This window comes from Elephas maximus, chromosome 2, assembly GCF_024166365.1.
Source record: "Elephas maximus indicus isolate mEleMax1 chromosome 2, mEleMax1 primary haplotype, whole genome shotgun sequence".
NCBI lineage: Eukaryota > Metazoa > Chordata > Mammalia > Proboscidea > Elephantidae > Elephas > Elephas maximus.
In genome coordinates this window covers 781,399-804,005 of record NC_064820.1, presented here as the reverse complement: position 1 = coordinate 804,005, position 22,607 = coordinate 781,399, and the positions used below count along the sequence as shown (strand labels likewise).

Below are 22,607 nucleotides of genomic sequence, written 5' to 3'. Positions count from 1 at the left end.
CCTATGGAAGTGGCTCATCTCCATCCATCGTGCTGTTGGGAATAGCTGCAGTCTGTTCATTGTCCCTGCGTGTAGTATCCCCTTCTGTGGGCACACCACTGTGTATCCATTGTGTACTGGATGGGTGTTTGGGTTATGTCCGTCTCTTGCCATTCCTGTGGTGGTCTTTGGGCACACATGCCAGCATTTCTGCTGGGCACACACCTGGAGTGGGACTGTGGAGAGGGTCGGTTATGCACATCATCAGACTTCCTGGTTCATGCCAATCTGTTTTCCAACGTGGGTAAAGCAGTTCACATCCCCTCCACCAATTCTCTGTGGCTTCGTGGCCTCACTAGCACTTGGCATTGTCAGTCTTTTTAGTTTTAGCCATCCTGGTGGGTGTGTAGTCCTACCTGATATGGAGTCTCGTTTGCATTTCCTGATTATGCTAAAGAGGTTTGCACTTCTGTGTGTGTTGGGCATTTGGATATCCTCTTTTGTGAAGTACTTGTTCAAGTCTCCTGCCCATTTTTTAAAAAAATTTTTTTTGCGCTTTAAGTGAAAGTTTATAATTTAAGTCGGTTTCTCATACAAAAACTTATATACACATTGTTATGTGACCCTGGTGCTCTCCCTACAATGTGACAGCACACTCCTTCTCTCCAACCTGTATTTCCCATGTCCATTCAACCAGCTCCTGCCCCTCTCTGCCTTTTCATCTCACCTCCAGACAGGAGCTGCCCACATAGCCTCATGTGTCTACCAGAGCTAAGAAGCACACTCTTTACCAGTATGATTTTATGTCTTATGGTCTAATCTTTGTCTGAGGAGTTGTCTTGCCAATTTTTCTATTGAGTTATCTATCTTTTTGTTATTGATCTGTAGGGGTTCTTTATATATTCTGGATACCAGCCAGTATTTGCTATGTGTAACAAACATCTACTTGTGACTGGCCTTTTCTCTCCATTAATGATGTTTTTTGATGAACAGAAGTTCTTCATTTTAATCTGGTGCCATGTAACAATCCTTTTCTTTACAGATCATGCTTTTTGTGTCCTGTGCAACAGATCTTTCCCTATCCCAAAGACCTAAAGGTATTTTAATACATTACCTTGTGGAAGCTTTATTGTTTTTCTTTCCCACTTTGATCTACCATATACCTCAACTGGTGGTGCTATGGGTCAATTTTCATTTTTTCCCCAAATGTCTATTCAATTGACCCACCTCCATTTATGGAAAAGTTTATCTTTTCCCTCTTTTTCTGCAGGGCCACTTTTCTCCTCATCAAGTGTCTATGTATGCTTGGGTCTGTTTGGGGCTGTGTCCGCTCCATGACTGATTTATCAGTCTTTGCACCAACACCACACGTCACACTGTCTTCACCTCTGTGTTTTATAATAATCTTGATGTCCAGTGGAGCAAAGTTTCCCACCTTGTTCTTCTTCAAGATTGCTTGCCTATTCTTGGTCCCTTGCCTTTCCGTATACGTTTTGGATTCCGCCTGTCTGGATGCCTAGACGTAAAGAATGTTGGGAACTTTTCTTTGGCTTACATTAAAACTTTGGATGAACCTAGGAGGGACTGGCATCTGCCTTGGTCATTAGTGCTGCTATAACAGAAACACCACAAGTGGGTGGTTTTAACAAAAAGAAATTTATTTCCTCATAGCTTAGGAGGCTAGAAGCCCGAATTCAGGGTGCCGGCTTTAGGGCAAGGCTTTCTCTCTCTGTGGGCTCTGGAGAAAGGTCCTTGTCTCTTCTGAGCTTCTGCTCCTGGGTCATCTCCATGTGGCTTGGCATCTCTTTCCCCCATCTCTGCTTGCTTCTCTGTTCCTAATCTCCTCATTTTATATCTCAAAGGTGATTACCTTAAACACACTCTATACTGATTCTCTTAACATAACAAAGGAAACCCATTCCCAAATGGGATTATAATTACAGGTATAAAACTAAAAAACCCATTGCTGTCAAGTTGATTCCAACCCATGGCGATCCTATAGAACAGAGTGAAACTGCTCCATAGGGTTTCCAAGGAGTGGTTGGTGGATTTGAACTGCTGACCTTTTGGTTAGCAGCTGAACACTTAACCACATATATAAAAAAGAGGCACCAAACCCGTTGCCATCGAGTCAATTCTGACTCATAGAGACCCTATTGGACAGAGTAGAACTGCCCCTTAGGGTTTCCAAGAAGCGGCTGGTGGATTTGAACTCCTAACTTTTTGATTAGCAGCCAAACGCTTAACCACAGGTACAGGAGTTAGGATTTACAGCATATATTTTTTGGGGACACAATTCAATCCATAACAGCACCTTTATATATTCGGACTTTTTTTTTTATTGTGGTGAATATATCGGTAACAAACATTTACCGTTTCCACAGTCTTCACACATACAGTCCAGTGACGTTAAAACCATCACCATAAACCGTTTGTGAATTTCCCTATCACCCTTAACAGAAGCTCAGTGTCCCCTAGGTGTTGTGACTTCCCTTCTCCCTCCCATCCCTGGTAACCACTGATAAACCGTGATCTCTACACACTTACCTGTTCTAGATATTTCATGTACTGGTGAGTGGGGCCATATAACATCTTTGCTTTTGTGACTGACTGATTTCATGCGGCGTAATGTTTTCGAGGTCCACCCATCCACCCATGTTGTAGCATGTATCAGTACTTCATTTCTCTTTGTGGCTGAGTAATATTCTGTATATTCAGATTTTAATCCATGTTGATAATATAGCTTTCCATTTAAGTTTTTTTTTATTCCTTATAATAATGCTTTACAGTTTTCTATGTTGATAGTCTTTTACATCTTTTGTTAGATTTATTCCAGGTAATTGATATTTTTTCATTACATTTTATATTTTAAATGGTTTATTTAGAAACTACCTTTTCTTGTCTGTTTCAGCTGGTGCGTGTAAGTAAAGTTTGATTTTGATCTACTGACGATGTATCTAGCAACCTTGCTAAACTCACTTATTGATTATAGTAATCATCTGTTGATTCCCCTGAATTTTGTACGTACACAATCATCGCAGCTGTGAAGAGTAGCGGTTTTATTTCTTCCCGTCCAGTGCTCGTATCCCTTATTTCCTTTTCTTACCTGTGTGCTGATACAGTGAATGGACGTGATGATAGCGTACATCCTTGTCTTATTTAAACTTGAAAAGAAAAGCATTCAATATGACATTGGTAAGTGTGGTGAAATGCATTTCTTTGTGTAGCCTTTTGCATTGGTTCTTTGGAAAAACAGAGATTTTTTCCCCTAAGCCCTGAGGTGCTACCTCTACCCTAGTTTTCTGCCCCAAAGGGTTTGTTATATTTGCTGGGTAAGCTGTAAAACAACTTGGTTTGATACTTTTTGTCTGGTCCTGGCTGCAGCCTGCCCTGTGACTGATGTGCACCTTGTGGAGACTGGTCAATAGACTATGCAAATGAGGTGTCTGTAGCCTACTATGTGTGACGGTTAAGATTGTGTGTCAACTTGGCTGGGCCATGATTCTCAGTGTTTTGGCAGTGGTATAATGCTGTGATCACTTTCCTATTGAAATTTGATGTGATCACCCCATGGTGGAATCTGCTGAGTGGTACCAGTGAGGGTGGGGCCTGTGGTGACTCACTGTCCCCTCAGCCTTCATCTCTCCACTTCCTGCTGCCTACTTCCTTCCTGCTCACCTTGCAAAGTTTTTTGGCTTGTTCTGGATCCTGCAGCTGCCTCTTGTTCATCTGACCCCTGGTTCTTGAGACTTGAGCTAGCAGCTTATCTGCCAACCTTGGGATTTGTCTATCTGCACAGCCTGCGAGCAAGAGTCCTGCTCTTCAACCTGCTGATCTTGGGTTCACCCGTCCCTGTGGCTACGTGAATCAGGAGAAGCCTCTATCCTGATCCACAGACTTGGAATGTTCCAGCCTCTACAATTGTGTGAGCTATTTCCTTGATATAAATCTCTCTCTCTGTATATATTTATATGCTTTACTGGTTTTGCTTCTCTAGAGAACCCAGATTAAGATACTATGCAAATGAGGGGATTGGTCAGTTCGTGGCCATGGTGGGCGTATCATGCCGTGATATTGATGAGGAGTTTGTGTATATAAGCAGCAAACTTCACAGAGATTTTTTCAGACAGAAAGAAGCAGGAAGAGAAACAGCAGGAAGAAGCAGAAGGAAGAAAGAAGAGAGAAGAAGCAGAGAGAGAGGAGGCAAGGAACCTCTTAAAAGAGCTATAACATGGTCAGGGCTGTAACACTGAAGAAGGTGACAGGCTTGAAAGTGGCCCTGCAGCAGAGCTGGTGGCAACAGATGGCAGGACCAAGAGGAACCTGTCCCAAGGGGCTGAGAGGAACCTGTCCTGAGGAGGCTGAGAGGAACCTGTCCTGAGGGGGCTGAGAGGAACCTGTCCTGAGGAGGCTGAGAAGAGCCTGTGCTGAGGGGGCTGAGAGGAACCTGTCCTGAGGGGCCTGAGAGGAACCTGTCCTGAGGGGGCTGAGAGGAACCTGTCCTGAGGGGGCTGAGAGGAACCTGTCCTGAGGGGGCTGAGAGGAACCTGTCCTGAGGGGGCTGAGAGGAACCTGTCCTGAGGGGGCTGAGAGGAACCTGTCCTGAAGAGGCTGAGAGGAACCTGTCCTGAGGGGGCTGAGAGGAACCTGTCCTGAGGGGGCTGAGAGGAACCTGTCCTGAGGGGGCTGAGAGGAACCTGTCCTGAGGGGGCTGAGAGGAGCCTGTCCTGAGGAGGCTGAGAGGAGCCTGTGCTGAGGGGGCTGAGGGGAGGCCTATCCTCAGAAGACTGACAGGAGATCTGTCCTCAGTGGAGTGAGAGGAGGCCTGCACAGTTGACAAGAGCTGAGAGAACTGCCCTGCACTGAAGAAGGGAGACTTTGCCTACATGCTTCCTGATCCTGATCCTGAGCTGTAGCCTGTCGATCTTTTGTTTTTTTTTAATTGTGCCTTAGATGAAGGTTTACATGGCAATTTACTTTCTCATTTAATAATTAATACACATACTGTTTTTTGACATTGGTTGCCAACCCCACTATGTGTCAACACTCCCCTCTTCTTGGCCTTGGGTTCCCCGTTACCAGCTTTCCTATCCCCTCCTGCCTTCTTGTCCTTGCACCTGGGCTGATGTGTCCATTTAGTCTCACTTGTTTTATGCTGTTGTTCTTGCTGTTAGGTGCCATTGAGTCGGTTCCAACTCATGGTGAACCTGTGTCCCATGGAACAAAACACTGCCCGGTCCTGCGCCATCCTCACAAAGGTGTTATGCTTGATCCCATTTTTGCAGCCATTGTGTCAATCCATCTTGTTGAGGGTCTTCCTCTTTTCCCCTGACCCTGTACTTTATCAAGCATGACATCCTTCTCCAGGGACTGATACCTTCCGGACAACATGTCCAAAGTATCTAAGATGCAGCCTCGCCATCCTCGCTTCTAAGGAACATTCTAGTTGTACTTCTTCCAAGGGAGATTTATTTCCTGTTTTGGCAGTCCATGGTATATTCAATATTCTTCACCAATACCACAATTCAAAGGTGTCAGCTCATCTTTGGTCTTCCTTATTCATCGTACGGCTTTCACACAGATATGATGCAATTGAAAATACCATGGCTTGGGTCAAGTGCACCTTAGTCTTCAAGGTGACATCTTTGCTTTTCAACACTTTAAAGACGTCCTTTGCGGCAGATTTGCCCAATGCAATGTGTCTCTTGGTTTCTTGACTCCTGCTTCCATGGATGTTGATTGTGCATCCAAGCAAAATGAAACCCTTGACAAATTCAATCTTTTCTCGGTTTATCATCATGTGGCTTATTGGTCCAGTTGTGAGGATTTTTGTTTTCTTTATGTTGAAGTGTAGTCAATACTGAAGGCTGTGGACTTTGATCTTCATCAGTAAGTGTTTCAAGTCCTCTTCACTTTCAGCAAGCAAGGTTGTGTCATCTGCATAATGCAGGTTGTCAATGAGCCTTCCTCCAATCCTGATACCCCATTCTTCTTCATATAGTCCAGCTTCTCGGATTATGTGCTTGGCATACAAATTGAATAGGTATGGTGAAAGAATATAACCCTGAAGCACACCTTTCCTGACTTTAAGCCACTCAGTAGCCCCTTGCTCTGTCCAAACAACTGTCCAAACAACTGCCTCTTGATCTATGTACAGGTTCCTCATGAGCACAATTAAGTGTTCTGGAATTCCCATTCTTTGCAATGTTATCCATAATTCGTTATGACCCACACAGTCAAATGCCTTTGCACAGTCAATAAAACACAGGTAAACATCCTTCTGGTATTCTCTGCTTTCAGCCAGGATCCATTTGACGTCAGCAATGATATCCCTGGTTCCACATCCTCTTCTGAAACCGGCCTGAATTTCTGGCAGTTTCTTGTCGATATATCGATGCAGCTGCTTTTGAATGCTCTTCAGCAAAATTTGCTTGCATGTGATACTAATGATATTGTTCAATAACTTCCACATTCGGTTGGATCACCTTTCTTGGGAATAGGCATAAATATGGATCTCTTTCAGTCGGTTGGCAAGGTAACTGTCTTCGAAATTTATTGGCATAAATGAGTGAGCACTTCAGCACTACATACATTTGTTGAAATATCTCAATTGGTATTCCATCAATTCCTGAAGCCTTGTTTTTTGCCAATGCCTTCAGAGCAGCTTGGACTTATTCCTTCAGTACCATTGGTTCCTGATCCTATGCTACCTCTTGAAATGATTGAACATTGACTAATTCTTTCTGATATAATGACTCTGTGTATTCCTTCCATCTCCTTTTGATGCTTCTCCATAGAATCCTTCACTATTTTAACTTGAGGCTTGAATTTTTTCTTTGGTTCTTTCAGCTTGAGAAATGCTGGGTGTGTTCTTCCCTTTTGGTTTTCTATCCCCAGCTCTTTGCACATGTCATTGTAATACTTTGTCTTCTCGAGCCACCCTTTGAAATCTTCTGTTCAGTTCTTTTACCTCATCATTTCTTCCTTTTCCTTTAGCTGCTCAATGTTCCAGAGCAAGTTTCAGAGTCTCCTCTGACATCCATCTTGGTTTTTTCTTTCTTTCCTGTCTTTTCAATGACCTCTTGCTTACTTCATGTATGATATCCTTGATGTCATTCCACAACTTGTCCGGTCTTTGGTCATTAGTGTTCAATGCGTCAAACCTATTCTTGAGATGGTTTCTAAATAAAAAAAAAAAAAAAATTTTTTTTTTTTTTATACTGAAAGTTGTGCTTTGGCTCTTGTCAACTTGCTTTGATTTTCTTCAGTTTCAACTTGAACTTCCATACGAGCAATTGATGATCTGTTCCACAGTCGTCACGTGGCCTTGTTCTGACTGATGATATTGAGCTTTTTCAGCATCTCTTTCCACAGATGTAGTCGATTTGTTTCCTGTGTATACCATCTGGCGAGGTCCACATGTCTGTCAGTTTGTTGTACTATGGGGGCTTGTGTGTTGCTGTGATGCTGGAAGCAATTCCGCCAGTATTCAGATACCAGCAAGGTCACCCATGGAGAACAGGTTTCAGCTGAGATTTCAGACTAAGGCAAACTAGGAAGAAGGACCCAGCAGTCTACTTCTGAAAAGAATTAGCCAGTGAAAACCTATGAATAGCAGCAGAACATTGTCTGATATAGTGCTGGAAGATGAGCCCCCCAGGTTGGAAGGTACTCAAAAGATGACTGGGGAAGAGCTGCCTTCTCAAAGTAAAGTCGACCTTAGTGACATGGATGGAGTCAAGCTTTCGGGACCTTCATTTGCTGATGTGGCATGATTCAAAATGAGAAGACACAGCTGCAAACATCCATTAATAATTGGAACCTGGAATGTATGAAGTGTGAATTTAGGAAAGTTGGAAATCATCAAAAATGAAATGGAACGTATAAACGCATAGACATCAATATCCTAGTCTACTATGCTGGGAATGACAACTTGAAGAGGAATGGTGTTGCATTCATCATCCAAAAGAGCATTTCAAAATCTATCCTGAAGTACAATGCTGACAGTGATAGGATAATATCCATACGCTACAAGGAAGACCAGTTAATCTGACTATCATTTAAATGTACTCACCAACCACTAAGACCAAAGATGAAGAGACTGAAGATTTTTATCAGCTTCTGCAGTCTGAAATTGATCGAACATGCAATCAAGATGCATTGATAATTACTGGTTATTGGAATGTGAAAGCTGGATATAAAGAAGAAGGATATAGTAGTTGGAAAATACTGCTTTGGTGATAGGAACAATGCAGGAGATTGAATGATAGAATTTTGCAAGACCAACAACTTAGTTTATGGGCCTGTCTAATCATTGGTTGAAACCCTGGTGGCATAGTGGTTAAGTGCTACAGCTGCTATCCAAAAGGTTGGCAGTTCAGATCTACCCAGGTGCTCCTTGGAAACTCTATGGGACAGTTCTACTCTGTCCTATAGGGTTATGAGTCGGAATCTACTTGCTGGCAATGGGTTTGTTTGTTTTTTTCTTTTGTTTAAATCATTGGTGGAAGGGTGACTCTCAGGGGTGACTTAAGTACTGAGTTAAAAAGTGTCCGGGTGCCATACTCTGGGGGTTGGTTTTTCCAGTCTCTGTCAGACAACTAAATCTGTTTTTTTTTTCATGAGTTAGAATTTTGTTCTACATTTTTCTCCAGCTCTGCCTGGGACCCTCTATTGTGATCCCTGTCAGAACAGTTGATGGTGGTAGCTGGGCACCATCTAGTTGTGCTGAACTCAGTCTGGTGGAGGCTGTGGTAGTTGTGGTCCATTAGCCTATTGATCTTGATCCTGAGTTGTACCCTGTTGCTTCCTTAATAAACCACCTAACTGTAAGTATGATCTGTGAGTTCTGTGTGACCATTGCAACAGATTACCAAACCCAAAGAGAAGTAGAGTGCTGTGGGAGGGATGGCTGGTGTCAGAACTGGTAAAAAGTTTGGAGAGAGAAGGTATGTCTGACCCCCACCTCATAGGGATCAGCCTTGAGCTGTTCTTGATTTGCATTATGCCCCCCAAAGTTAGACAGGTTCTGAAGACACTACTGTTGGTCCGATTTCACAGTGTGATGATTTCTGCAAGGTGTTTTGGGAGGTATTCTTTATCAAATTAAGGGACTGTCTTTTTCTAATTTGCTAAGTATTTTTATGGTGAGTAGATGTTAAATTTTGTCAGATGGTTTTCTTGTATTTATTGAGATAATTTTTATCTTCTGTTTATTAATGTGATGAATTACATTGATTAATTTTTAATGTTAAACCCATCTTGCATTCCTGGCATGAACCCAACTTGATTGTAAAGTTTTGATGCTTTTTTCTGTATTACTGGATTCAGTTTGCTAATATTTTGTTTAGGACTTTTGCATTTATGTTCATAAATGAGATTGGCATAAAATTCTCTTTTCTTGTAACCAGGATTTTGGTACCAGGATTGTGCTAACCTTCTGAAATGGATTGGAGGGTGTTCTGTCTTTTACTCTTCTTTGGAATAATTTGTGTAAGATCAGCATTATTTCTTCTTTTGCCGTTGGGTGAAATCTGCTGACGAAGCAATCTGGAGCTGGAGTTTTTCTTTTGAGAAAACCTTTAAGTAAAGACTGAAGTTCTTAGTAGTTAGAATGTCTAGAGCTTCTATTTCTTCTTGTGACAGTTTTGGGAATTTTTTTTTTTTTTTTTTAAGGAATTTGTCTATTTCATTTGAAACTTCAAATGCATTGGCCTAAAGTTATTTATAATACTCTGTTATTACCTGTTAATATGTTAATTAGGGGTGTTCTCATCTTCCATTGTTGACATTGGATATTATTACCTCTCTTTTTCTTAATCTCTTCAGGTATTTATCAACTCTATTAGGGTTCTTAAAGCACCAACTTTTGATTTTGTTGACCCTCTCTCTCTATTGTAGATTTGTTTTCTAATTTATTAATTTTCACTTGTGCCTTCATTATTTATTTATTTGGCCTTAATTTGCTGCTCTTTTCTAACTTCTTAGATGGCTGCTTAGCTCCCTGATTTTCAGATATATCTGTGTCTACATTTAGATCTACGTTCACATCTGCATCTATATCTACTTATGTTTTCCCCACCTCCCACAAGTTTGACATGTTGTATTTTCATTTTATTTGGTTCACAGTATTTATAATTTTCACTGTGGAATATCCTATGATCGCTGAGTTATTTAGAAGTATATTTTTTAACTTTCAATCATATAGGAATTTTCCGGTTATCATTTTGGTTTTTATTTCTAGTTTAATTTTACTATACTCAGAAAACATACTCTGTATACTTTTAATTTTTTGAAATTTGTTGACACGTTTCACAGTCTAATGTGGTCAGTTTTTGTAAATCTTCTGTGTGTGCTTGTAAAGAGCGTTAATTGTGCAGCTATTGAGTACTATAGTCTACATGTGCTCTTTAGGCAAGTTTGTGACATGGTGTTCAAGTGTTCTATATCTTTACCAATTTTTTAACTTTAAAAAAAAAATCAGTTTCAGAGAGGTATCTTAAAATTTTCCACTGTGTATGGACTTTCTATTCCTCCCTTTAGTTTTGTCAATATTTTGCTTCATTCATTTTCAGGCTGTGTTGTTTAGGTGTATGTTAAGTTGAAATTTTTCTATCTTCTTGGTGAATTAAACCTCTTGTTACTTAGAAATATTCCTTCTTATCTCCAGTAATATATTTTGTCCTAAAGTCTACTTTTCCTGATATTAATGTAACTATATTATCTTTCTTTTTAAATTTTTTTGTTGTAAAATACAAATAACATAAAATTTGCCATTTTAATCATTTTTAAGTTTACATTTGGTGGCATTTACTATATGCATGGAGCCCTGGTGGCACAGTGGTTAAGTGTTCGGGTGCTAATCAAAAGATGGGCAGTTTGAATCCACCAGCTGCTCCTTGGAAACCCTGTGTTCCCAAGGCAGTTCTACTCTGTCCTGTAGGGTCTCTATGAGTCAGAATTGACTAAACAACAATGGGTTTTTTTTTTTTTTTTAATTATATTTACAATGTTGTGCAGCCATCACCACTATTTATTTCCAAAATATTTCATCACCCCACACAGATACTCTGTACCCATTAAGCAGGAACTCCCCATTTCCTCCTCCCCCACTCCCTGGTGACCACTAATCTACCTTCTGTCTCTGTGCATTTGCCTATTATGGATATTTCATGTAAGTGGAATCAGACAACATTTGTCATTTTGTGTCTGGCTTCTTTCACCAGCGTAATGTTTTCAAGGTTCATCCATGCCGTTCATCCATGCCATAGCTCGTATCAGAGTTTCATTTCTCGTTATGGCTGAACAGCAGCTTTATTTTGATTAGTGTTTGCATGATATTTATTTTTCTATTCTTATTTTTTCAAACTTTCAAAATCCTTATGTTTAAGATGCATATCCTATAAACAGCATATAGTTGGGCTTTGTTTAATTTTGTTTTATTTTTATCCACTCTGACAATCTTTGTCACTTAATTGAAATAGTCCATTTATATTTAATGTAATTACTGATAACTTTGAGTTAAATCTACCATTTTACTGTGTTAGTTCTCCTTTTCTTGTCTATGTTCCTTCTTCCTTTTTTTTCTTTTTTAACTTCTTTTGGGTTAAATATGTTTTTAATATTCCATCTTCCTTCCCCTCATTTGTTTGGAAGTTACTCTTTAACTGTTCTTTTAGTGGTTACTTTAGAGATAATAGGAACTTTTGATTTATCAAGTCTAATCTATTTTTTTAAATATTAATCAGTACTTTCAGCCTCTCTCCATAAATGCAGTGCTCTTAGAACACTTAGCCCCACTTACCTCCTTCCAACTCATGTATCATGGCTATCATGTATTTTAATTTCACATTACATTACAGTTATTTTTACTTTGTATTATCAATATTTGTTAAAATAGTATTTTTGTTTTATGTCATTGATAGTTAATTTGTTCACATATTTTCATTTTCATTGTTCTTATTGCTGTTGAATCTCTGAAATGGGAGCATTTTTCTTCTGCCTAGTGAATGCGCTTTAGTATTTTAGTGCGAGTCTGTTGGCATCATATGTCATCCCATTTTTGAAAGATATTTTCACTAGATATAAGAATTTGGGGTTGACAGTTCTTTTCCATCAGCACTTTAATTGTATTATCCCATTGCCATCTGATTTCTAATGTTTTTATTGAAGTTAGCTCTCAGTATAATAGTTGCTCCTTTGAAAGTAATACAGCTGTTTTCTCTAGCCAATTTTAAGATCTTTTCTTTGAATTTGATTTTCAGCAAAAATTTTCCTGTTTGGGATTTGTAGGGATTCTTGAACCTATAACCTGACACTTTTAATTAGATTTGGAAAATTCTTCGGGTACCTTTTTTGCTGTTTTCTCCTTCTCCTTCCAGGACTCTAATTACATGTATGTTATACCATCTCACTGAACCCAGCCTATCACTGTCTCTTCTGTATTACCCATCCTTTTTCTTTCCCTGTTTCCTTCCAGGTGTTTTCTTTTGACCCAATTTCCAGTACAATAATTCTCTTTAAAGCTCTTTTGAATCTGCTGTGCTGTTAAACCTTTCCACTGAGTTCTGAATTTTAGTTATTGTAAATTTTTTTTTAAGGGCTAGAATTTCTAATTGGTTCTTTTATCAAAACTGCGATGTATATTTTTACAGTTTCCCAGTTCTTAGCTGAAATTCACCATCTTGTCCTGTTTCTTTTTATATAGTGCACATAATTATTTTAAAGTCAGTGTCTGATCAAGCTTCAATAGCTGAAACCTCTGGATCATTTCTACTGCTTGTTGATTCTACTGATTCTTTTTTTTCCCCTCATGTGCCTGATTACTTTTTATTGTAAAATGTATTTCTAAAAATTCATAGAAATACTTTGATGTCTAGGATGGCAGAGAGTGTTTGTGTTTGTCCTGCCTGGCACTTTTGGGCACTGTCAGTCCAGGATCACCTTAATCTAATTTCATGGATTCAGAGGAGCTGAGCTGTAATCCCTGCAAGGGCCAGTCTACTCCCAGTTCACCCTTACCCCTAGGGTGCATCCCCTCAGGAACAGCTGTTAAAGCAGTGCTCAGTCTCTCAGCACCCCCACTTCCTGTTCCAGAACGAGGTCTTGGCTGGTTATTTTTGTCTCACTTGTTACTGCTTAGATGTCTTCAGGAAGATGAGTTTTCCAAGTGTCCATTTTTCCTAGTTGCCCTCAGTCGAGAGTTGGCCTGTACTATAGATTGAATTGTGTTCCCCAAACATGTATGTTGGAATCTTAATCCATCTACCTATGAATGTAATCCCATTTGGGGAATAGGGTTTTCTTTATTTGTTAAAGAAGTCATAACAGTGTAGGGTGTGTCCTAGTCACTTCTGAGTTAATAAAAGAACAGATTAGTCACAGAAGCAAGATGCCATGTGGGGATCACCAAGGAATGGAGGAACGCCAGGACTACAGAAGCTGAGAGAGACAACGATCTTACCCCAGAGCCAACAGAGAGAGGCTCTGCCCAGAGCCAGTGCCCTGAATTTGGACTCCTAGCCTCCTGAACTGTGAGAAAATAAATTCTTGTTCTTTAAAGCCGGTCACTTGTGGTGCTTCTGTTACAGCAGCAGTAGAAGATTAAGACAGCCTTCATCCTAGCCTCATCCTAGGAAGCGAAGTGTGACATCTGTGTTTTCCAAGCTCCAGTAGATTGCAGTGGGCATCCAGATGGGAAAGCACTTCACCTAGTCTGTGTGCCGCCTTTGGGACAGAACCACAGGTCCTAAGATTAAGCTTTCAAGAACAACACACCAGCGATGCGCACTTCTCTTTCGCAGAGTTCGTGCTTCATGTTAAATGTGCCTATGTTTTCCACATGTCTAATCCACAAAAAGCGACTAACTTACCTCAGCTTTTGCTTAATACTGCCATTTTCCTTCCTAACCAAAATGCTCTTTTTGGGCCTCTTCAAACCATTGGCTGACTTTAGGGCAGAGAGAATCTTTGTGGCCTGGTGTATGACTATGTCCACTCATTATGAAGTGCCCCCATTTGTCAGCCAGGCTCTGGGGTTAGTGACATTGACCAGGAGCAGACAGCCCCTCCTGCAGCTCTTCTCTGCTGGCTGGTTGGATCCTCTCTGTTCCCTGAGTCAGCCTTGCTGCCTCAGCCTGCCTGGACGTGAGTAAACCCTTTCAATTCTCTGTGAGGCTTCAGGTTGACACTGGTGTGTCCGCATACCTTGTTTGTTCAGCCATGGCGTCTCTCAGAGCACCCCTACTCCAGCCTCGGCTGCCTTACCCCCAGGATTGGAGATTCTGCAGGGTCTTCCTGAGGCCTGGTCATTCGTTCAGTGAGAGCTACTCAGTGAGATCTAGAAGATGGCCGTACAGCACGCGAATGCATCAGAACTCTCCCCACATTAGCAGATTTCATGTTGTGGGTCTCTGTGCTTCTCCACCCATTATCTTTCCTCACATCGTATGTGTACCCATCCTTTTTTCTACCAAATATGCTCCACTCAAGGCCAGAATGGGCATCATAGAAGACAGATGCCATGCCCCCTACTTAAGACCTGTGCTGGCTTAGTGTGACATCGCGCACCCTGACCTGACCTCCAAGGGCCTCCAGGATCTGACCCCATCACCCTCCCACCACTCTTGCCCCTGGGCTGTCTGCGCCTAGCACCTCAATGGCCTGACCTCCTCTGGGCCCTTGCACGTGCTATTCCCTCTGCAGGGATGCTGCCCCTTAGGTCTCAATTGCTGTGTGACTGAACTGCGGCTGCCGTAACAAAGTACCATGCACCGGCTGGCTTAAAACAACAGAAATTTATCCTCTCACAGTTGTGGAGTCCAGGAGTCCAAAATCAGGGTGTCGGCAGGGCCTCAGTCACTCTGAAAGCTCTGGGAGAGATTCATGACTCTCTCTCCACGCTTCTGGTGGCCCCAGATGTTCCTTGGTTTGCCGCTGCAGCTTCATGTGGAGCCCTCCCTCTGTCCCCTGTCTCCGTGTCTCTGCTTTTCTACAAGGACACCGCTCAGATAGGATCGAGACCCACCCTACCCCGGGATGACCTCATGTTAACTGATAACATTTCAGAGACCCTGTTTCCAAACAGAGTTACATTCCCAGGTGCCAGGGGTTGGGACTTGAACGGTTCTTTCTGGAGGACACAACGCAGACCGTAATAGGTGCTCTGTTGGCGGAACACCTTGTGTGCTGTTTTAAAGATGCAGAGTTGGATGTGCAATATTCAAACAACGTGGGATTTGATTTTCATTCTCATCTTCCACGGGAGCCGCTGTGGGCCAGCAGTCACCTGGGTGTCCCCTGCTTGCTTGGGATTGCTGTCAAAAGTCTCAGCAGACCCCTGAACATCACCCCAAGGGTCCTGGCCCCGAGAGACCCTGCCAGCCTCGCATAGCTGTGAGGTAGTCTGGGACGTCCTTGGCCTCCTCCATTCTTCCAGCCACAGGAGGTGCCCTGGGACAGCCTGGCAGTGAGTACCTGATAACTGGACTCTGAGCCAGTGGGGTCGGGTGGTTCCAAGACGTGGCTGCTTGCTCACTTCCTGACTGTCCTTGGTTCTGAGCCCACTCAGGACATTGGAGGCTTCCTGTGTTGTCGCCCCGGGGGGTTTCTTTCTCTGGACCTCCAACACCAGAGCAGGTTGTCCTGATTTCCTTACTCTTATATCCATGTGCAGATGTGCTTCCAATCGGTTGTTCTGGAAATAGCCAGGCTCCGGGTGTTATTCCACACATCCGGAGGGAAACTGAGGCAGCTATCTGAGAGGATCAGTCATTCCAACTGAGCGTCCAAGGGGGTGGAGCAGGTGCTTGAATGGCCTTTTGTTTCTGTAGGGGGCCGGGCCTAGGAGAAGGACATAGGAAGTGGCTGGGCAAGGCCTGGCTTTGGGGGGCTGGCCAGGCCTAGAGGACAGGCTCAGGGGCCTGACCTGGCACAGGGGACCCTGGTTCCTTGCTTCTTTTTCCCTGGGCCCCAGGCTGCATGATCCCACCTGCCCGAGCCTCAGCCAATGAGGGTCCCGCACACTGAAGCAACCTGGCTGAGCTCAAGGTGGGTGGATCGAGACCCTTATGCCTGCAAGACCAGCCAGTGCCCCAGGCAGGAGGCTCCACTAACCATCTGAACACAGCCGAGACGCCTCGGTGCCACCGGGGCAGGGGAGAAGGGTTTATCTGGGTTTTGTTCTGTCATTTCCTGTCCCTTCTCCCTCACTGGTCAGCTTCCCAGGATCCAGCTGTAAGGGAGCCCCTGTGGAACATTCTGGAGACTTTCTCCATACCAGAGGACTGCTCTCAGCTCCTGCCCTTTCTGCACACTTTCTTTGGGGTCTCAGGATTGGCCTTAAGAGTCTCGTGTTTCCTGAAGGCGTCCCCATGGCCAGAGCCTGGATGTGGGTTGTCCCTAGTCAGCCCTGACCCCCACCCCAAGACCTGAGCCTGAAGACAAACACAGAGTGGCGCTGTCGTCACTCCCTGGCTCATGGAGGGCCACTGGCCTTATCAGCTCCTCAGGAATGTTTTCATTTCTACGCCCATGGAGGTTTCTCTGCCAGCAGGGGGGCTGGAGTGGGGGGGAGGTGGGGGGTTGGGGGGCTGACTACCAGGTTTCCATGTAGAAGCAGGGCTTAGCCACCACGGTGGCCTGGCGAGACCCTGGGCCTCAGCTCACGTCTGCTGACCCAGTGAGGGTCTAAGGGCTCCAGGGGGCTGGAGTGCTCGGGTCCGGCTGCGGTGGAGTGGCACCCCTTCTTGACCCTGCCCCTCCTTCAGTGCTGGGGCCCTGCAGGAGCCTCCTGGGCATTGTGGGATGAGGTGGGGGTGAAGCCAGGGCCGCCTGGGCAGGGGCTGTGGGAGCCAGCCTCTCCCGTTAACAAGGTCGTCGACACCCACCCCTCCAGAAGCCCTGTACCTGCAGGGCCCCTAACCACCCCTGGGAGCCAGGCACTCTGCCTTCGGGAGACAAGGTGCTGAGGAGCTGGGGCTGGGGCCTTGCAGACCTGCCCGGTGCAGCTGGGGCCACATTGTGTCCACTGACCAGGACCAGAGCTGGGGGGCAGTCCCCAGCCCCGACGGCCTCTGGGTCATTGTGGATCCTTCCTCTGCAGAATCAGGGACTGACAGTGGACCCTCCTTTGCCACAGCTGCCAGGATCCCAACCCTGTGACACCACCCACAGTGATGTCCAGTTCATGAGGGAGCCCCTGACACCCAGGCTAGAGCCACTTCTCCAGGAATTGTGTGTCCATGGTCTTTGTGTTTGGGAGGGCAGGACTGCACCCACTCATGGGTGGAAAGTCTGAGGTGCAGGCAGGTCTTGGAGTCCCCAGTCAGGCCTGCAGAGCTAGAAGTCTGTATGATTGCCCCTGGGGCCCCTCCCCCCTCGGGCAATGAGCCCCTGGACACAGCAGGAGCCAGGGTGCTATGTGGGGTCTGGTGGCCAGAGGGGCCATCCTGGCTGGTGGGCTCAGGACAGGAGGGGCTGACGCAGGTGCCCCCAGGCTGAGGGGAGGTGCCCCCGGGCAGGGCAGGTGTCCCAGACAGCTCCCACAAAGCAAGAGACACTGGTCTGTCGTGCATCTTTCAGGGTCCCGGGAAGTAGGTGGGGACACTGGCAGGGCACAAGTTCCTGCATGGAGGGGCCACTGGAGAGGGCTGCAATGACCCTGGAGGCTGGGGTGGGGGGTTGGTGGCAGTGTGAGCAGTGGGCACAGAGTGGTCACGGGGCTAAGGCAGCTTGGGAAGCTGGTCTGAGTGTGGGAGGCAAGAGCCAGGGGGCGTGGGGCTCTGAGAACAGGAGTGGGCTGGTGTGCCGAGCTGCCCAGCACCCTCCTCCCCACCCTCCCGCCTGCCCCCCTCTGCCCCTTGCTCCTCCTCTGACTGAGGGCTTGGCAGTGGGCTGAGGCCCTGGAAGCGTGTCTGGGGAGCGTGGAGGCTGTGGCTGCATGGGAACCACACCCAGGCTGCAGCGCGTGCCAGGGTGCCACAGTAGATGGCATGATGGAGGGCCCTCCTTGCCTGGGGAGTGCTCCGAGGGATGCAGCAGTTATTGGGACCCCCCCCCCCCCGCCTGGGGGTACTAGGAGAGGCATGGTGGTCAGAGTCATGGAGATTGCTGTGTGCCTCCTCCTTCCTCTTGAACCCCAGGTGCATGTGCAGCCCAAGGAGTAAAGGGGTGAGAGAGGGTAGGCAAGAGACCCTGGGCTTTCACGGGGCTGGGTCCTGGGCGTTGCTGTCTTTGTGTTTGGGAGAAGTCTCTTTGGGCTATTGGTGCTGAAAATCCTTGAGACCCAGAGCAGGAGTGTCTTGGTCATCTAGTGCTGCTATAACAGAAATGCCACAAGTGGGTGGCTGTAATAAAGAGAAAATTTTTTCTCATAGTCTAGCAGGCTACAAGTCCAAAGTCAGGGCGTCAGCTCCAGGAGAAGGATTTCTCTCTCTGTCAGCTCTGGAGGAAGGTCCTTGTCATCTATCTTCCCCTGGACTAGGAGCTTCTCAGTGCAGGAAACTTGGGTCTAAAGGGTGCGCTCTGCTGTGGTACTGCTTTCTTGGTGGTATGAGGTCCTCATGTCTCTCTGTTCACTTCTCTTTTTTATATCTCAAAAGAGATTGGCTCAAGACACAGTCCAATCTTATAGAGTGAGTACTGCCTCATTAACATACCTGCTGCTAGTCCCATGTCATCAACATCATAGAGATAGGATTTACAACACATAGGAAAAATCACATCAGATGGCAAAATGCTGGATGATCACACAATAGTGAAAATCATGGCCTAGCCAAGTTGATACATGTAGTTTGGGGACACAATTCAATCCATATCAATGGGCGAGGGAGCATCCACACTGCCTGCCCATGGCCAGAGTGACCTGTGACCTGCCTTACCCCACCCACTGCACCTGTGAAGGGGTCGTGGTCAGGAGGAGTCCACTCTGCTTACTGACAGTGCAAGAACACACCTGGGAGTGCAAGGCACACCTGGGAGTTGAGGTACAAACCTGGGAGTGCAGGACACACCTAGGAACACAGGGCACACACTTGGGAGTGCAGGACACACCTGGGAGTACAGAGCACACCTGGGAGTGCAGGATACAACTGGGAACACAGGACACACCTGGGAACACAGGACACACACCGGGGAATGACGGGCACACATCCTTTTAACGCTTTCCTTCCAGACTCTTACTAAATTGTCTTATCTTCCCTAAAGGAAGAAAAGTGGAGCAACACAGGTGGGAGGGGACAAGAGGTCTGCCTTGCCCAGGGCGCAGACCCGCCGCACCTCCCCCAGAAAATGTGGGCCAGGAGAGGAGAGGGGAGCCCAGCGGGCCCGTGCCTGTGACTGGAGAAGGCAGCCCAGGTAGGCTAGTCTTAATTGTTAGTGTGGAAGTCTAGACATGCCCATATTCCGGCAGAGCCTCTGGCAGTGCCTGAATTTCTTTGTAAATTAAATTTATTACTATTACTACCATTATGAAAATGGCACATATGTTTCACACATACAAGAGAGCGCAGGAACCATGTGCTCCCCCTGCCCCGACCAGGCAGGGTTCCCTAAATCCTTCCCCAGTCTCCAGTCCACCTGTCTTTAGCTCCCTTTTTCTGTTTTCAGAATGGGATGCGTCATTTCTGCTAGTCTATATTCGGCTTCTCCACAGAACTAGCAAAAACCGTGGATATCTTTCCACATCAACAGATAGAGCCTAACTCGTTATTCTATTTTTGTTAAAAGAAAAAAGCAATTACATTTTATTAAAGTAACACATGTTCGTGGTAAAACAAAACAAAACACCCGGGAGAGAAGAGCTGAGACATTTTCTGTGGATTGGCCAAGAGGCTTTCCTCCCCAGCCCCGGCTAGTATCCCGTCCTGTCCCCTCTGCAGCCCAGACAACGTGTCCTGTGTCACCCACAGATGGGGCAGCATGGTGGGATGACAGCACTGCTCCTCCTGCCTCTCCTCTGCCTCCTTCTGCCCCGCTGCAGCCTGTCCTAGGGGGCCCTTTGCCTCTTACATCATCATGTGTGGATCAGAATATTCAATCTGAAATTGTAGTTGAACCTCTTCTGAGAACTGACTCCACACTGATTCCATCCAAGCACCACAACACTGCAAACACATTGACTGCATAGTAGCGTCACACTCTGGGACAGATTTCCAGAAAGAAATGTATATAATGTCACAGCTGTTGCGCTGCTGGGCAGCGGACATTCCTGGGCCTGACAATCCCAGAGTGGATCAAAGCGATGTTCTTTTCCACCTCCAAAATCTTCCTTGTCATTTCCTTGACTTCCCCAAGCTCTCAGTCAGTCCTACCATAGATCAACTTTCTGTTTCCCCGTCTTTCCTCCTAGGCACGCCTTCCCGTCTGGGCTGCCACCTGCTTTCTCCTGGGCTTTCCTTCACCTCTCTTCTGGGTCTAAGCCATGGATTTCTGCATCCACACCTTCTTCTTTCTTGGTTTACTGGCTCATCTTCCTGGAATATTGACAGTCACCAGTAACTTCCTAGAACAGTGTGACAAAGTTTTTGAGTGCCTGTATGTCTGCAAATGTCTTTGTTCTGTCAAACCACTTGAGTCATAGTTTGTGTGGGTATAGAGATTACTCTACCCTCACACGTGAGTCATAGTCTGTGTTGTTGTTAAGTGCCATCGAGTTGGTTCCAACACATAGCAACCCTATGAACAATAGAATGAAACACTGGCTGGTCCTGTGCCATCCTCACAATTGTTATGCTTGACCCCATTGTTCCAGCCACTGTGTCAATCCATCTCATTGAGGGTCTTCTTCTTTTTCGCTGACCCTCTACTTTACCCAGCATGATATTCTTTTACAGGGACTGATCCCTCCTTATAACAGGTCCAAAGTACGTGAGACATGTTATCAAAAATCTCACCATCCTTGCTTCCAAGGAGCACTCTGACTGTACTTCTTCCAACACCGACTTGTTCATTCTTCTGGCAGTCCATGGTGTATTCAGTATTCTTCACCAACACCACGATTCAAAGGCATCAATTCTTCTATCGTCTTCCTTATTCATTGTCCAGCTTTCACATGCATATGAGGCAATTGAAAGTACCATAGCCTGAGTCAGGTGCACCTTATGCCTCAAAGTAACACTTTTGCTTTTCAACACTTTAAAGAGGCCTTTTGCAGCATATTTGCCAAGTGCAATATGTCATTTGATTTCTTGACTGCTGCTTCCATGGATGTTTCTTATGGATCCACATAAAATAAAATCCTTGACAACTTCCGTCTTTTCTCCGTTTATCATGATGTTGATTATTGGCCCACTTGTGAGGATTTTTGTTTTCTTTATGTTGAGATGTAATCTATACATAAGGCTGTAGTCTCTGATCTTCATCAGTAGGTGCTTCAAGTTCTCTTCACTTTCAGCAAGCAAGGTTTTGTCATCTGCATAACACAGGTTGTTAATGGGTCTTCCTCCAATGCTGATGCCTCATTTTTCATATAGCTCAACTTTTTGGATTTTTGCTCAGCACACAGATTGAATAAGTATGGTGGAAGGATACAACCCTGAAGCAAACCTTTCCTGACTTTAGACCATGTAGTAGTCCCTTGTTCTGTTCGAATGGCTGCCTCTTGGTCTATGTCCAGGTTCCAAATAAGTACAATTTGTTGTTCTGGAATACTAATTTTTTGCAGTGTTATCCTTAATTTGTTATGATCCACACAGTCGAATGCCTTTGTATAGGTAATAAAACACTTCTTAGTGAAGGATTCTATCGGGAAAATATTAAACAACGCAGGAAGCATCAAAAGAAGATGGAAGGAATAGAGTCACTATACCAAAAGAATTGGTCGATGTTCAGCCATTTCAGGGGGTAGCATGTGATCATGTACCGATGGTACTGAAGGAAGAAGACCAAGCTTCACTGAAGGCATTGTCAAAAAACAAGGCTTCAGGAATTGATGGAATACCAATTGAGATGTTTCAACACACAGATGCAGCGAGAGAAGTCCTCACTCGTCTATGCAAAGAAATTTGGAAGACAGCTACCTTGCCAACTGACTGAAAGAGATCCATATTTATGCCTATTCCCAAGAAAAGTGATCCAACCAAATGCAGAAATTATCAAACAATATCATTATCACATGCAAGTAAAATTTTGCTGAAGATCATTCAAAAGTGGCTACAGCTGTATATCGACAGGGAACTGCCAGAAATTCAGGCCGGATTCAGAACAGGATGTGGAACCAGGGATATCATTGCTGATGTCAGATGGATCCTTGCTGAAAGCAGAGAATACCAGAAGGATGTTTACCTGTGTTTTATTGACTATGCAAGGGCATTCGACTGTGTGGATCATAACAAATTATAGATAACATTGCAGAGAATGGGAATTCTAGAACACTTAATTGTGCTCATGAGGAATCTGTACATAGACCAAGAGGCAGTCGTTCGGACAGAACAAGGGGATACTGCATGGTTTAAAGTCAGGAAAGGTGTGCTTCAGGGTTGTATTCTTTCACCATACCTATTCAATCTGTATGCTGAGCAAATAATATGAGAAGCTGGACTATATGAAGAAGAATGGGGCATCAGGATTGGAGGAAGACTCATTAACAACCTGCGTTATGCAGATGACACAACCTTACTTGCTGAAAGTGA

General features: G+C 44.8%; 1 protein-coding gene across 3 annotated transcripts in view; it reads left to right on the top strand.

Annotated features, from left to right (window-relative positions):
* Positions 1-22,607, top strand: part of TPPP (tubulin polymerization promoting protein) — a 58,644-nt gene that overhangs the window by 5,814 nt on the left and 30,223 nt on the right. The window contains exon 1 of one of the 3 annotated variants that reach the window (XM_049859941.1): positions 18,388-19,332. The exons of the other annotated variants lie outside the window; for them this stretch is intronic. The gene's annotated coding sequence lies outside the window, so the exon portion shown is untranslated. Of the gene's footprint in view, positions 1-18,387; positions 19,333-22,607 lie in introns of those variants that run through there. 3 annotated transcript variants of the gene reach the window in all.